Genomic DNA, 18126 nt, shown 5'->3' on the forward strand with positions numbered 1-18126 from the left:
AGATAAAACCGCTTAAATAAGGACATGACTCCTACTTTACTTGCCGATCTCTTCGTTTGCCAAGAATGTGCACAGATGTTCAAAATCCAAAGTTCAAAATTGTTGAACATGTAAGACAAAGAAACACTCATCAATAATGTTGACTTGGTAATACAGAGACTTTCTTCCAGGCACCCACCACGCATTTTTGTCCCTTTCATTGTTGTCTGGGTAGTGGGTGGACATTGTTACCATTCACACATTTGTTAGAATGCCACATATTTCTCCTTCCAACAGATCCTCACAAAACCACAGATTTTAACATTAATCCATCCATTTTCTACTGCTTGTCCCTCTCGGGGTCGCGGGGGGTGCTGGAGCCTAAACCAGCTGCATTCGGGCGGAAGGCGTGGTACACCCTGGACAAGTCGCCACCTCATCGCAGGGCCAACACAGATAGACAGACAACATTCACACTCACATTCACACACTAGGGCCAATTTAGTGTTGCCAATCAACCTATCCTAAGGTGCATGTCTTTGGAGGTGGGAGGAAGCCGGAATACCCGGAGGAAAACCACGCAGTCACGGGGAGAACATGCAAACTCCAAACTCATACCGAGGACCTTCATATTGTGAGGTACAGGCCCATACACCTTAAAATATTTAGAAAAGAACAGAATACACTTGATCATTTTAAGAATCTGTCACGCTGGTGAGATTATGTCTGAACATTTTGTCTACAATAACAATTCTAATATATTTGTCATGTTTTGTGATTCGCATCTTGCCGTGTTGTTGGAATCTACCGACATCTGGTTTAGTTCTGAGAAGTACCAGCGGACATTTTTAAGTGTGCAGATCACTGGTGCATCGACTACAGAATGTAAGAGAAGTTGATGTAAACGTATCAAAGTATACAGGCTTAATAATAATAATTACTTGTGTTTAATCTCTGTAGCACAACTAGAAGTGTGTATAGTAAATAGGCTGCATTTTAGTAATATTTTTATAACACTGTTATTACAGCAGTTGCCACGCTCGGGAATCATCTTGGTGCCAAGCAGGGAGGTAATGGGTCCCATTTTTATAATCTTTGGTATGACTCAGCCAGGGTTTGAACTCACGACCTACCGATCTCAGGGCGGACATTCTAACCACTAGGCCACTGAGCAGGTTACTGAGTACAAACAACCATTCACACTCATATTCACACTTTTGGACAATTTACAGTCACGCATTCACCTTACATGTATGTTTTTGGGATGTAGGACAAACCTACAGAAAACCAATGCCAACATCCAGTGTAACGCATGTCCAGCCCTACACCCAGGAGCAGTGCTAGCCAATGAGCTAAAAGCCAAAGGCTGGCAACGCATTCATTTAGAAAACATTTTCAAAATTAAAACATATCTGATCACACTTTGTGTACCAAAATAATACATTATTGGATACCAACAGGAGTTCCAGTTTGCATATTTGTATATTTTTAAGGCATGGCTTGCTGTTTATGTTAATGACTTTTATAAGTCCATTATGATTCTGTCTTTCTTGATGGAAATCAGTGTTACCTCTGGGCGAGTCAAAATCTGAAACAAAAACAAGAACTAATTTACATGTGTCTGATTTATTTGGTTGGATTTCCACCCTAAGCTGCTGAGGCTGCTTTTGGCCACACAGCCAAGTGGAAAATGAAGTCAGGCAAGTACCTAGACTAATCCTTGTTGTATATTATTCATCAAATTAAAAAATATGAATGTAGCGAATTATGAAAAAAGATGTTGGAATAGCAACCTTGACTTTGTGTTGCTTGCTTTCGGATTACTTGATAGACCACAATGCACTTGAAATGCCGCTTCTTAACCCTTGTGTGGTGTTCAGGTCTGTGGGACCCGTTTTCGATTTTTATTAAAAGAAAAATTATACAATTAATTAATTTTTCAAACTGAGACTCATTGGCTTTGGCTCATTTTTTGTGAAGAACATATATTAGAATACATATTTAATGAACAAACACCATACACCCCACCTACACATTTCTATTACATATAAGATGTTCAGGGTCCACTGGACCCGGGGCTAATAGAAATGTGGAAATGTATGTTCTGTGTACCACACGCCCACACACACACACACACACACACGCACACACCCACACGCACATGCACACACACACACAGCAGGCCTAGACAGGAGGAGGACAGAGTGTAGGTACACAGAACATCAGAGGGTCAAATGTGCGACAAAATGAGCGCAGACAGTGTTGACAAACAATGTTGCAACCTTGTGTGGGAACCGCAGGTGCAGAAACACAAAAGAAGAATCCCTGTGGGATGCAGAAACTGGCAGAGAAATTTCCATGCAACGTTTGTGTTGTTGTTACTCAGCCAGTGTTTGTGGGTCTTAGACTTAGACTTTTAGACTCACTTTTTATTGTCGTTCAAATTTGAACTTTACAGTACAGATAGGAACAAAATTTCGTTGCATTAGCTGGTTGGCAGTGCAGGATAAAAAAGCACTAAGGTGCAGATATAAATAAATAGATTACTGTAAAGATAAATATATTGCACTTTTGCATATGCATCTACGTTTATGGATATATGTTATGTTGTCTTCATATTCCAGCGAGTTCATCCATTTTTGGGGGGAGTTGAGGGGATTATTATGATGCGTTCAAGAGTCTTACGGCCTGAGGGAAGAAGCTGTTACAGAACCTGGTGGTTCTGCTACGGAGGCTGCAGACCTCTTTCTAGAGTCCAGCAGTGAAAACAGTCCTTGGTGGGGGTGGGAGGAGTCTCTGCAGATTTTCTGAGCCCTGGTCAGGCAGCGGCTTTTTGCAATCTCCTGGATAGGAGGAAGAGGAGTCCTGATGATCTTTTCCGCCGTCCTCACCACTCTCTGGAGAGACTTCCAGTCTGAGGCACTGCAGGCTCCAGTCCAGACAGAGATGCTGTTGGTCAGCAGGCTCTCTATAGTGCCTCTGTAGAATGTGGTGAGAATGGGGGGAGGGAGCTCTGCTCTTTTCATCCGATGCAAAAAGTGCATGCGCTGCTGAGCTCTTTTTACAAGAGCTCCAGTGTGTAGGGACCAGGTCATATTGTCAGTTATCTGCACCCCCAGGAACTTGGTGCTGCTTACCATCTCCCCCGCTGTGCCGTTGATGAAGAGTGGAGCGTGGCTGGACTGGTGCTTCCTGAAGTCGACAATGATCTCCTTGGTCTTGTCGACATTCAGGACCAGGTTGTTGGTTCTGCACCAGTCAACCAGATGTTTCACCTCCTCCCTGTAGTCCATGTCGTTGTTGTCACGGATGAGGCCCACTACTGTTGTGTCGTCCGCATACTTCACAATGTGGTTAGTAGTGGACCTGGCGCAGTAGTCATGGGTCATCAACGTGAACAGCAGCGGACTCAGGATGCAGCCCTGGGGGGAGCCGGTGCTCCGGGAGATGGCACTGGAGGTGTTGTTGCCCACTCTCACAGACTGGGGTCTGTCTGTGAGGAAGTCAAGCAGTCAGTTGCATAGGGGGGTTCTGAATCCAAGGGGGCCCAGTTTGCTCACCAAGTGCTGCGGGATGATGGTGTTGAATGCCGAGTTGAAGTCCAGAAACAACATCCGCACGTGTGTGTCCTTTCCTTCCAGATGTGCTAAGCTCAGGTGGAGTGCAGAGGAGATGGCGTCCTCTGTGGAACGGTTAGGGTGATAAGCAAACTGGTATGGGTCGAATGTGGGGGGAGGTCTGGAGACAATGTATTCCTTTACCAGCCTCTCGAAGCACTTCATTACAGATGATTTTTGGGATAAGTCAGTATTTTAACATAAAACTGTTTGATTGTGAGGCATTAAAAGCCACAAAATGCAACGGGTCCATCAGACCCACGAACACTGGCTGAGTAACAACAATATGAACACCACACAAGGGTTAAAGATTCCATAGATAAATGCAACTATTTAAGGATGGGTACCTTTCATATTTGAATTGATTAAGTCCCAATTCCAAATACCTGGGAATCGACACCAGAACTTAACGGTACCATTTTTGTTGCTTTTTTGTTGGTTCCCTATGAGTCTCATTTGCATGTGTTATTTACTAGACTTTGCATGCAGTTACAATTTCAAGACGTTAGTTGGCAATAGTGTATAGGCTACAGTGTATTGTCATAGCCGGGAAGTAGTCTTTGCCATTAAGATGAAGATGTCGGTCTTTTCTTTTGCTGTGCCCTACAAAGTGTTTATACTGTAAGTAATATATGTATATCACACCGAAAACCTTTGCTCAGAATATATTAGTCTGTCCCTGTGGGCAGATGCAAATTACAGTGAAGCTTGAAAGTGTCATATTTGGTCCAAGGCTATGGATGGTGACAGTAAATGTCTTCTTCCAGACTTGTGTGCGTGAGTGTGTGTGTGTGTGTGTGTGTGTGTGTGTGTGTGTGTGTGTGTGTGTGTGTGTGTGTGTGTGTGTGTGTGTGTGTGTGTGTGTGTGTGTGTGTGTGTGTGTGTGTGTGTGTGTGTGTGTGTTTGTTTGTGTGCGTGTGTGTGTGTGTGTGTGTGTGTGTGTGTATATATACATACATATATGGATGCATGCTTGATATATTGTATATATATATATATATATATATATATATATATATATATATATATATATATATATATATATATAGTGTTGAAGCATACAGTATATATTTATATATCTATCTATCAATATATTATATATATATATATACTGTATGTATATATATACACATATATAGTGTTGAATCATATATATTTATATATCTATCCATATATATTTATATATCTATCCATATACATTTATATATATACGTTAGTTTAGAAAAAACACAGAGGCTATATCATCCCTGCAAGCCTGTTTCGCAGGTTTCCCTGCTCGTCAGGGTTTTTTATTAATAATAATAAATAAATAATAATAAAACCCAGTGACGAGCAAGGAAACCTGCAAAACAGGCTTGTAGGGATGATATAGCCTCTGTGTTTTTTTCTAACCTAACGTATATTCCTCTCTACCCCGGTATTGAACACTGTATGACGGATAAACCACAGAAACCTTGACTATATATATATATGTATGTAAAGTCCACTGGACTTTCACAATGTTATGTCAGACCCACTCGACATCCGTTGCTTTCGGTGTCCCCTAGAGGGGGGGGGGGTTACCCACATATGCGGTCCTCTCCAAGGTTTCTCATAGTCATTCACCGACGTCCCACTGGGGTGAGTTTTTCCTTGCCCGTATGTGGGCTCTGTACCGAGGATGTCGTTGTGGCTTGTACAGCCCTTTGAGACACTTGTGATTTAGGGCTATATAAATAAACATTGATTGATTGATTGATATATATATATATATATATATATATATATATATATATATATATATATATATATATATATATATATATATATATATATGTATATATATATATATATATATATATATATATATATATATATATATATATATATATATATATATATATATATACACACACACACACATAGCTTTCATCAGGTTTACCTGTGTAGAAAACACAGGTGTAAAAGTAGTGGTAACGCGGAGGCACCTCATAGATCCACCCTGCAGTGATGCGGGTGAAATAATCCGCAGGGTACGGGAGGGGAAAACATTGGAACGTGCAATATATCAAGCATGCATCCTGGCCGCAAAGTACGCATACCCCCATGGATAACAAATTCCACTTTGCAAAACAGCCATGAGGGCAACCAGCAAAATGTGTATATACTCTCACTGGCTATAGCATTAAAGTACACCTGCATGCAAAATCCAACACAAGATCAATCTTTAAAAGTTGCTCAGTAGATGGAAAGATTGTGGTCTGTATTGCGACACAAAGGGTTCCTGGAAAAAGAACCATGTAAACCAAAGTATTTAATTGGCAAAGCTAAAGCACCGCAAACGGAAAATAACTAACATTACCGTATTTTTCGGACTATAAGTCGCAGTTTTTTTCCTAGTTTGGGTGCGACTTATACTCAGGAGCGACTTATGTGTGAAATTATTAACACATTACCGTAAAATATCAAATAATATTATTTAGCTCATTCACGTAAGAGACCAGACGTATAAGATTTCATGGGATTTAGCGATTAGGAGTGACAGATTGTTTGGTAAACGTATAGCATGTTCTATATGTTAGAGTTATTTGAATGACTCTTACCATAATATGTTACGTTAACATACCAGCCACGTTCTCAGTTGGTTATTTATGCGTCATATAACGTACACTTATTCAGCCTGTTGTTCACTATTCTTTATTTATTTTAAATTGCCTTTCAAATGTCTATTCTTGGTGTTGGGTTTTATCAAATAAATTTCCCCAAAAAATGCGACTTATACTCCAGTGCGACTTATATATGTTTTTTCCCTTCTTTATTATGCATTTTCGGCCCGTGCGACTTATACTCCGGAGCGACTTGTACTCCGACAAATACGGTAGATGTAAGGTGCTAAAGTGCTAAAGTAAAGTCACATCTGAATGTATTGTGTGTATTGGAGTAGTAGTAAAACGCATTGACCCTCACTAAAATGTAATAATGATTTGTACCAGTCCAGCTTCCGTCATCTTAGTCTTGTGTCCTTGGGCAAGGCACTTCACACACCTTGACTCCAGTGACGGCCACAATGGTGTATGAATGTTTGGCGGTGGTCGTAGAGGCTGTTGGCGCAAATTGACAGACATGTTTCCATCGGTTATTTGTAGCTTACCACCATCAATGTATGAATGTGGAGTGGATTAATTATTATTATTATTATTATTATTATTATTATTATTATTATTATTATTATTATTATTATATCTCAGTGTCATGTGCTTTGAGTCACTAGAAAAAAAGTGCCTAATATGTTATGACCAGTTGCGCCAGGTCATTCCTTGTATTGTTTTCTGGGTGCTTTTCTGTGTTTTTGTTCACTTCCTTTTTTTGTGCTCTTTTTTTGTTTCCACTTCCTGTTCTGCATGTGTGTCCTGCAGTAGCTTCCCCACTGCTTCTGAGGGCTGTCCTTCTCACCTGTGGATGATTAGTAATTATGTCTTGCACCTGCTGCTATCATTACCGAAGAACTATTTAAGCCATGCTCACCGGCTCGGTTGCTGGAATGTTGTGCGTACGCATATGTTGTGCATTTCAATGTTTGGAGTCACAAACGCAGTTAGTGGATTCTTGATTTTTGCTAGCAGCTGGGATTAGACCCAGCCCTCCACCCACCCATGACCCTGAGAGTTGACAAGCGGCAGAAAATGGATGGATGGATACTTTTGTTGTTAGGTCTCTTTCAGCTATTTTTTCATGCACTGTGCATTTTCCCCGCTGTGCTCGAGTTTGTATTTTGGACTTCTTAACAATAAATTTGCGTCTACCTGCACGCTGCCTGCTGTCTTCTAAGTACTGCTACAACTAGTGTTCCCAACAATATAAATCTAATCCATTATTATCATTAATGGCAAAGACTACTTCCTGGCTCGGCAACTAACCAAAGTCTATGCATTACTGCCATCTAACACCTTGGAATTGCAACTGCATGCAAAATCTATCATTATACTTGCAAATGATACTCAGAAGTGTAGGAAAACAATAACCGGACAGCACACACTTCTAATCAGCTCAGTGTTAAATGAAAAAGATAGATTTTATTATTAAACACTAACATTATTAACGCATGAACACACAAAAGTACTGAAAATTGGTGCCATCTGTATTCATTCAAATGGGAATGGTACCCATCCCTATTCACAACAAGGCAATACTGACATTCCCTCATGATTTTGTGATGTCCAATTCCAGTTTAATGCAATCAGTGTGATTCATTACCAGGGTGTGTGTGTGTGTGTTTGCCACGTGTAGATCTGTGCAGCCTGTTCTGAATGACAAAATGCGGTCATCATATGCATGTCCTCATTTGTTTTTAAAATTTGCCCAAATGACAGACATTGTTGGTCTATGATTGTTGCAAGAGGAGAAGGGAAAATGTGTCACAACTGCCAATGTTTGCCCTTTCTTGTGCGTGTGCATGTGTTGCTCACAGTTATAAGTCATCATAATTTGGCTTCAGGGAGCCATCAAGAGGTTTTTTGTCATGAATGAAAAGCAGCACTGACCACATAATCGTGAGCTCGATGCACGCGACAACAAAGCACACATCAAGACTCGATCATTGTTTCTTTTCATCTGTGAAACTTCAAGCATTAAGGAAGATGTACACAAATTATACAAAGAAAGTGAATGTAGCGTTTAAGGATGACCTTTAAAATGTATATCGTGATTATATATTGCAGCCAATTGCGATAACAATATATATTACAATAAATGATTTGGCATGTAGATGATGATAGAACCATTTCAAAACGGTTATAAGGTCTCATAGTTTTCCTGCTGACGTATGCTGCAACATATTGCATCATTTGCAAATGTAATATTTTTTTGTAAACTATTATTTTACTTTTTAATTTACTGTTAATATCTGGTTACTTTCTGTTCTAACATGTTTCTCTCTACACTTCTGTTCAAATGTAACAGCCACTTATTCTTCAGTTTGGATACTTTACAATAGTTTTGGAGGATACCACAAATTTGAGTATTGCTTAAATACCATGGAGTTACAGGGGCCGATATTAAATCAAAATTACAAATAATTCAGGCTCATAAATGATAAGGTTTTTGATTACAACTATAATCCAACGATATCAATTGATATTTAAATTGTGCCTTTATTCCATTTTATTAGACACAAATTTAATGATAAAGTTAATAATGCGAAATAAGTAAACAAAAGCAAAAACTACTGTTGGCTCTTGTTTCCCGAGTTTGTAAACAGTAACAAAAACAACTAGTTTTGTGATAATAAAAACATTCTGGTCTAATCACTGAAGTATCACACTGATACTAAACAGTGCATCGTCAATATTTGTATCGAACTGTCCACCCATGCTGACTTTCAAAAGCTCTAGTTTAGCGGTTGCATTTTGTACGCTATAGTGTGTATGTAGTGTAGCATGTTAAGCTATTCCTTGTCCTATCATCCTCCAGTGATAATGGTACTTGTAAGAAACGGTTTATATGCTACCATTGATGTGAGGTTTAGTGATTGGAATTGCATCGTGGAGGGACAATAGCCACTATTGGACCATCCATCCATTTTCTACCGCTTGTCACTTTCAGGATAGCGGGGAGGGGGGGTTTGGTGCTGGAGCCTATCTCAGCTGCATTCGGGTGGAGGGCAGGGTACACCTTGGACAAGTCACCACCTCATCGCAGGGCCAAAACAGATAGATGCCTTTGTCAAATTTGCAGGACATAGCTAGAGTAGAATGTGTCAACATGCATTATCACGATATCAATCAATCAATCAATGTTTATTTATATAGCCCTAAATCACAAGTGTCTCAAAGGGCTGCACAAGCCACAACGACATCCTCGGTTCAGATCCCACATCAGGGCGAGGAAAAACTCAACCCAGTGGGATGACAATGAGAAACCTTGGAGAGGACCTCCTCCTCCCCCTATAGGGCGACCGGTGCAATGGACGTCGAGTGGATCTAGCATAATATTGTGAAAGTCCAGTCCATTGATCTAACATAATAGTGAGAGTCCAGTCCATAGTGGGGCCAGCAGGGGACCATCCCGAGCGGAGACAAGTCAGCAGCGCAGAGATGTACCCAACCGATGCACAGGCGAGCGGTCCACCTCGGGTCCCGACTCTGGACAGCCACACTTCATCCATGGCCACCGAACCTGTGCCCCCCCTCCACGAGGGAGAGGGGGATATGGCGATAGTAATAAAAGCTTTATTGTCTGCCATATGTATATCATTTATAACAAGGGTTCTTAAACTTTTTGACCTTGGGGCCCAACTTTTCCATATCAGAGGTGCTCGGTGACACTAAATCAATAATCTTACTCTTAATTTTAATAGTATTCTATAACTATATCTAACCTACTGCACTTACAGTTTACAACCTTGTCCAATGACATGAAACCATGTTTTAATCACAAAGATTATTTTACACATAAACCTTAGGCTTAGGTCAGGCTGACTAGAAAAATAAGTACTAACCAAAAATACTGCATTAAAGGGGATTAATAAATAACTTACGAATATGAAAATGTGTACATACAGTCATATAGTGCATATAGTGAAATGAACTAAATTGAAATTTTTTTTATTTTTTTTAACTGAACTGTCAACAAAATCAAAGTACAAATGAATATACAGCTTCACCCATTTAGTCATACTTTTTGCGATTAAGAAACTTGTCTCTTACTTTAGCTACGGACTTGTTCTATTTGTTTGAGATTGAGAGGGACAAGCGGTAGAAAATGAATGAATGGATGATGTCATTACTTAACCTGACTCTCGCCAGATCCTTGTAGTTCGCTGAGCTCCACACAAGGATCTGGCCTCGAGGGCAACGCAAACTCCTTTAAAATAGCAAAAAAAAATGAACCATTCAGGATCGCCGGGCGGGATTTCATAGATGTGACGTGGCGCCGAAGCGACTGTTTGATTCAAACAACAATGGCGGCACGCAGTCCCCGCTGGGTCGTGTGCTGACATTGATTCTGCTATTGCAACTGTTTTGTCAAATCTATCAAATATTAATTCTTTAAAAGATGAACAGAGAACTATTCGCTCTGTCGTTATCCAATATGTCGGCTGTTCTGTTTTGGATTACCCAGCGTCGCTTTCATCAGCGTCACGGGTTGATTCCCATGTGAGTGGTTAAAATAGCACGTCATTCAAGATAACGGACAAGTGCTTTATCCAAACAAATACAACAATTTTTTTTTACAAGGCCCCACCTTCTGAAATACATCTCCTATTGAGAAGTCCCGGATCCTTGTGTGGAGCTCAGTGAACTACAAGGATCTGGCGAGAGTCAGGTTAGTCATTACTGCCACAAATGGTGGAAACGTGTATTACAACTGAGTACCGCTGCAGGCCATACGAAACACAGCTGAGAAACAGATATTTGTTCAAGTTAAAGTACCAATGATTGTCACACACACACTAGGTGTGGCAAAATTATTCTCTGCATTTGACCCCCCTGGGAGGTGAGGGGAGCAGTGGGCAGCACTGATTTAACCCCCAATTCCAACCCTTGATGCTGAATGCCAAGCAGGGAGGTAATGGGTCCCATTTTTATAGTCTTTGGTATGTCTCAGCCGGGGATAGAACTCACGACCTACTGACCTCAGGGCGGACACTCTAACCACTAGGCCACAGAGTAGGTTAGCTGCCCTGTAGAGGCGCCGGCGGCCCATCCTTCAGAAACAGATTTGAAACATGTTTAACCCTACTAGCATCCTGTGATAACACCCTAAACAGTGACATAAGAGTCAAAAATAGCCACTGAGAGCAAACAAGGGCTAGATGAGAAAAGGAAGAGGAAGTTGAGCGACGGGCCGTTCAGTCACCCCCTTTTTCTTCCGAGGCCAGCGACCTACTTTGCCACTTCAAGGCGAGTGTCCCAAAAAGAGGATGTTGCGTGTTTAGGGGGCTGCTCTGCACTCCATCAATCCATGCTCCGTCGGTTCAAAACCTCTCAACTGTTTTGCTTACAAACATGCACAGCACTGATTAGAAGCTGTGCAGCCTGCACGGAAGTGGAGAGTCATCACTGCTCAAGTCTGTCATCTAGTGGAATTTACATTCAGTACTGCAGTGAAGCCAAAGCAGGATGTCATCGTCTGGCCGCTTCCTTTTTATCATTCCTTTTCTTCTTTACTCCGGTTTAAGTTTCACACAGCTGCACCAGATGAGACTCTTGCTGTGATTTGTTGCCGATAATGGCTCAACAATCTTCCTCCCAGACATTGTGATAGCACTTCTCACCTTACCTTAATCAACACGCGAGGGGTCACGGACCTTGGTGACCTGGGGCCAAGACGAGAAGGGGAGGACGACTTGCAGGTGATTATAGACAGGTGCGCCGCACCTGTGCCACAAGTGTGCTGCTGATGACTCGCTGTGTGCTGAGGTTTTTCTTTCCTTGCTATTGGAAAGCAGTCGCCCTTCCTGTTGAAAGTGATACCGGTTTACAAATAGAGCCTGCGTTTGACACACGCTTCCAATCGGCATGTTGCAAGCACATCTTAGGAGTGTGTTACAGGTCAGTAGGTCTCCTTCCACTCACTCTTCACTAACAGGTGCAAGGAACATCCATCCCACACCCTAACCAGAGCTGATCATCATTCTTAGTACCACTGATAGTCACACACACTAGGTGTGGTGAAATTATCCTCTGCATTTGACCCATCACCCTTGATCACCCCCTGGGAGGTGAGATAAGCAGTGAGCAGCAGCAGTGGCCGCGCCCGGGAATCATTTTTGGTGATTTATCCCCCAATTCCAACCCTTGATGCTGAGGTAATGGGTCCCATTTTTATAGTCTTTGGTATGACTCGGCCGGGGTTTGAACTCACGACCTACCGATTTCAGGGCGGACACTCTAATCATGGATCCCTACTAGGACGTCATGTGTGATCTTGTGGTGGGGATCACCTTTTCATTTACCGTGAATTGATTAAAGTGGACCCCGTTGAAAAATGTATTCCGGTGTTACCATTTAGAGGTCAATTGTACGGAATATGTTCTGTACTTTGCAATCTACTAATAAAAGTTTCAATCAATAAAGCATGGTGATGCTGCACAACAAAATACAGGAAAAATAGACAACTTCATAGACATCTATTTAATAATACCACCTTAACATTTGACAACCAAACAATTACACAAGGCGACTCGGTAAAGAATCTGGGTGTTATCTTCGACCCAACTCTCTCGTTTGAGTCACACATTAAGAGTGTTACTAAAACGGCCTTCTTTCATCTCCGTAATATCGCTAAAATTCGTTCCATTTTGTCCACTAGCGACGCTGAGCTCATTATTCATGCGTTCGTTACGTCTCGTCTCGATTACTGTAACGTATTATTTTCGGGTTTCCCTATGCATTAAAAGATTACAGTTGGTACAAAATGCAGCTGCTAGACTTTTGACAAAAACAAGAAAGTTTGATCATATTACGCCTATACTGGCTCACCTGCACTGGCTTCCTGTGCACTTAAGATGCGACTTTAAGGTTTTACTACTTACGTATAAAATACTACACGGTTTAGCTCCAGCCTATCTCGCCGATTGTATTGTACCATATGTCCCGACAAGAAATCTGCGTTCAAAGAACTCCGGCTTATTAGTGATTCCCAGAGCCCAAAAAAAAGTCTGCGGGCTATAGAGCGTTTTCTATTCGGGCTCCAGTACTATGGAATGCCCTCCCGGTAACAGTTAGAGATGCTACCTCAGTAGAAGCATTTAAGTCCCATCTTAAAACTCATTTGTATACTCTAGCCTTCCGTCAGTCTACCCCAGGGCAGCTGTGGCTACGAAAGTAGTTTACCACCACCAGGTGTGAATGAATGATGGGTTTTTAACATGTAAAGCGACTTTGGGTACTTAGAAAAGCGCTATATAAATCCCAGGTATTATTATTATTATTATTAAATAGACCCCCTTTTTAGACCAGTTGATCTGCCGTTTCTTTTCTTCTCTCCTCTGCTCCCCTCTCCCTTGGGAGGGGGAGTTGCACAGGTCCGGTGGCCATGGATGAAGTGCTGGCTGTCCAGAGTCGGGACCCCGGGTGGACCGCTAGCCTGTGCATTGGTTGGGGACATCTCTGCGCTGCTGACCCGTCTCCGCTCGGGACGGTTTCCTGCTGGCCCCGCTGTGGACTGGACTCTCGCTGATGTGTTGGATCCACTGTGGACTGGACTTTCACAATACTATGTCAGACCCACTCGACATCCATTGCTTTCGGTCTCCCCTAGAGGGGGGGGGGGGGGGGGGGGGGGGGGGTTACCCACATATGCGGTCCTCTCCAAGGTTTCTCATAGTCATTCACACCGACGTCCCACTGAGGTGAGTTTTTCCTTGCCCGTATGTGGGCTCTGTACCGAGGATGTTGTTGTGGCTTGTGCAGCCCTTTGAGACACTTGTGATTTAGGGCTATATAAATAAACATTGATTGATTGATTGATTGAAAAACACGCACTCTCCGAAAAACGTAACAAAACAAAAATTAAGAGGTGCGCGGCAAAAAGTGTATTTAAAGAAAAAGCAAGGCCACCAACACTCGTGTCCTTCTTATAATTTTTACTATAAACTGCACAGGCGATTACTAAACACAGACCGGTTTCGACAAAGGTCTTCGTCAATGTGCAATTTTTTTTTAACAGGAAGTGATGCACTTAAATAGTCACAAGTGTGGTCAATTGATATAATACATCAAGAAAAACTTGGGCAGAATGGGCCGCTCAGCGATTTCCAGCGTGGAACTGTCATAGGATGCCACCTGTGCAAGAAATCCAGTCGTGAAATTTCCTCGCTCCTAAATATTCTAAAGTCAACTGTCAACTTTCTTTATTATTAGAAAATGGAAGAGTTTGGGAACAACAGCAACTCAGCCATGAAGTGGTAGGCCACGTAAACTGACTGAGAGGGGTCAGCGGATGCTGAAGCGCGTAGTGCAAAGAGGTCGCCGGCTTTCTGCACAGTCAGTTGCTACAGAGCTCCAAACTTCATGTGACCGTCCAATTAGCCCGGGGGTCGGCAACCCGCGGCTCTAGAGCCGCATGCGGCTCTTTAGCGCCGCCCTAGTGGCTCTCTGGAGATTTTTCAAAAATGTATGAAGAATGGAAAAAGATGAGGGGAAAAAATGTATTTTTTTGTTTTAGTATGGTTTCTGTAGGAGGACAAACATGACACAAACCTCCCTAATTGTTATAAATCACACTGTTTATATTAAATATGCTTCACTCATTCGAGTATTTGGCGAGCGCCGTTTTTTCCTACTTATTTTGGCGGTCCTTGAACTCACCGTATAGTTTGTTTCCATGTATAAATTTCTCCGACTTTCTAGGACGTGTTTTATGCCACTTTTTCTGTCTCATTTTGTCCACCACACTTTTAACGTTGGGCATGAGTGCACAAAGGTGAGTTTTGTTGATGTTATTGACTTGTGTGGAGTGCTAATCAGACATATTTAGTCACTGCATGACTGCAAGCTAATCGATGCTAACATGCTATTTAGGCTAGCGATATGTACATATTGCATCATTATGCCTCATTTGTAGCTATATTTGAGCTCATTTAGTTTCCTTTAAGTCCTCTTAATTACATTTATATCTCATGACACATGTAATATGGCTTTTAATTTTTTGCGGCTCCAGACAGATTTTTTTTTGTATTTTTGGTCCAATATGGCTCTTTCAACATTTTGGGTTGCCAACCCCTGAATTAGCCCATGTACAGTACGCAGAGAGCTTCATGGAATGGGTTTCCATGGCCGATCAGCTGCATCTAAGCCATACATCACCAAGTCCAATGCAAAGCGTTGGATGCAGTGGTGTAAAGCAGTGGTCCCCAACCACCGGGCCACGGCCCGGTACCGGTCCGTGGACCGATTGGTACCGGGCCGCACAAGAAATAAAAATTTTTAATTTTTTTTTTTTAAAATTAAATCAACATAAAAAACACAATATATACATTATATATCAATATAGATCAATACAGTCTGCAGGGATACAGTCCATAAGCACACATGATTGTATAAATACCATCTAATTATATCGGCTTGCATCTAAAATCGCCCTTATAAGCTACGATACAAGCAGTTCTGCAGCTTGTTTACTTGTGCAAAGCTAGCCAGCTAGTTAACATCTATATGTCCTCCAATAAACACACGTTTGTTTTTTCTTGTATTTTAGTGAAGTCATTTATGTCATGTCTGTGTGATCATGTTTTGTTCTAGTCATGTTCGGTTTTGTTTTTGGACTTTTTGTGCACTTTTGTTTGTCACCATAGCAACCATTAGTTTCACCTGGTTCACATCGTCATGCCACGCACCTGTTTCACGTTTTGAGTCACGCACCTGTTTTCACTAATCATGTCACTATTATTCAAAGCGATTGTTGCCAGGAAGTCTCCCTGGCGACATCACACTTCTGCACACTCCTGCCACTCTGTTTCATGCTCAGTTCACGCTGCTTGTTTCATAGCTTCCATGCCAAGTAAGTTTTTGTTTATTAATGCCACAGTTAGTGTTTTTGTTTCATTGTTCAGAGTTTCTGCCTTTGTGCAAGTTTTGTGCTTATAGCCAAGTGTTGTACTTCCGCCCTGTTGGCGCCTTTTGTTTATTCCTTTGTATTGTCATTATATTAAATCATGTACCCACCTCCAAGCCATGTCCGGTCCAACTCGTTTGCACCTCGGGAGAACAAACCACGCCAAAGTTCAAGTCATGACAATTTACAAAAGTTTAACATGGTAGGGTCTAGTCTAGGAACTACTAGAGCAGCTACTGTACACAACAGTTAACACACCAGCTAGACCTATGTATTAAGTGTCCTGCACAAAGCTTAACCCTATTATTACTATAACAATCTACAAGGTTAATATAGTCTGCTTCTCTTTCTTCTCCTCCATGTATCTGCTTTCTTTTGTATTTGAAGTTATCATTACATATATGTATTGTTGCATTTGAACAATTGTATTGTTGATAATAGAGGCAATTATTGTGATTATTGATGATCAATAGTGCTATTTCTATTGGTATTTGTATTAACGGTACTCCATTTGTAGTGTAATAATGTTCATTGTCATTTCTGTGTTTTTTATTTCACTAACTGCTTCTTTGCTATCACTTTTACCATCATATTTGTACATATCCTATTTGCTGATGTTCTATTGTTGTTGTTGTTTTCTCTTTGTCTTATCCCCATCTTGTCCCCGCAATTTCTCCCTCTGTCCTTTTTTTCTCTTTCTATCCCCTCCTGCTCCGGCCCGGCTGCACCAAATAATAATATACATGCATTTCATGAAGTCAAATACAAATAAGGCAACAAGAGAAGTATCCTACACTTCTCTTTTGTAAAGTAAATCTGTACAGCCGATATGGGCATCTACATCTACTATATGATTTGCCTGAGAAGCTGGACAGGACAAAAACATAAATAAAATAATAATAATAAAGTGTCATGAATGTGTCAATATAAACAAGTATCAAATAATTATAGTTGTATATCAAATGCAGAAAGTCTCGAAAGCAGAAACCTATTAGAAAGTATCCAGTAACTACTAAACTAGGTGTCACCAAAACATAAATTAGCATTCTATTTCAAAAGCATAAATCTGTCCAAGTTAGTGTTTTCCATACGTACAATTTCTCTCCATTTGACTAATTTCAATTGTTCAAAACTTTTCTCACATTCCACGCTACAAAATTATTATTGTTATTAATAGGGTAAGGCAGTGAAGAGGATGCTCTGTGGTGGAGGTGAGGACCAAGGGCGGTGAAGTGTTTAATTGCTTCATTGTGAGACAACAATAAAACTGAAGGCTGAGATTAGACACAAGGGAGGCTGGGTGTAACTTTATAGTTATTGAATCACACCAGATAGTCAAACACAAGCTTCAATTTTCCACAATGTCTGGATGGAATTATGTGCTAAAGAGAGGAACCCCCTATATCCTATTCACTCTGGTCTTTAATTATGGAGCCTGTGGGGGGTCTGTCACAGTTTTGTGGCAGTGTGAACAAACAAACGCACAGCAGTCTTCCAACTAAAATACAAAAAAGCTTGCCACACTTGACTTGTGGAAAAACATGAGACTTGTTTGTATCTTGACAAGGTGTGCTAAGGCCAGAACTACAGGGGGAATTTTAATAATTTTGCAATGCAATCTGCTGAAAATTATGCAAAACGCCACTCTGCATAGCAACTGATGCTGTGGTCAAAGTTGGAATTGCCGCGAGACACATTTTAACATATTCAACACTCTGGCGGCTAAAGGGGATAGTGCACACCCCAATTCATCACGTTTCATGCGTCAGGTAAACCGCAACGAATGGGGCCATATGAGTCACCTTTCAAATGTATGTTGTGGAGTCATGAGTATTCTGCATCAACAACAAAATGCAAGTAGTTGCAGTGTGTAATATTTTCACTTTTGTGTCAATCCTCATTGAGAATCTCAGATTAGAGGAAGATGCAAGTTTTTGAGATGTGGGAGCTAAATCAGATAAGACTGGACTAGTTTGTTCCGCAAAATGTGTGG

Source organism: Entelurus aequoreus, linkage group LG11, assembly GCF_033978785.1.
Source record: "Entelurus aequoreus isolate RoL-2023_Sb linkage group LG11, RoL_Eaeq_v1.1, whole genome shotgun sequence".
Classification (NCBI taxonomy): domain Eukaryota; kingdom Metazoa; phylum Chordata; class Actinopteri; order Syngnathiformes; family Syngnathidae; genus Entelurus; species Entelurus aequoreus.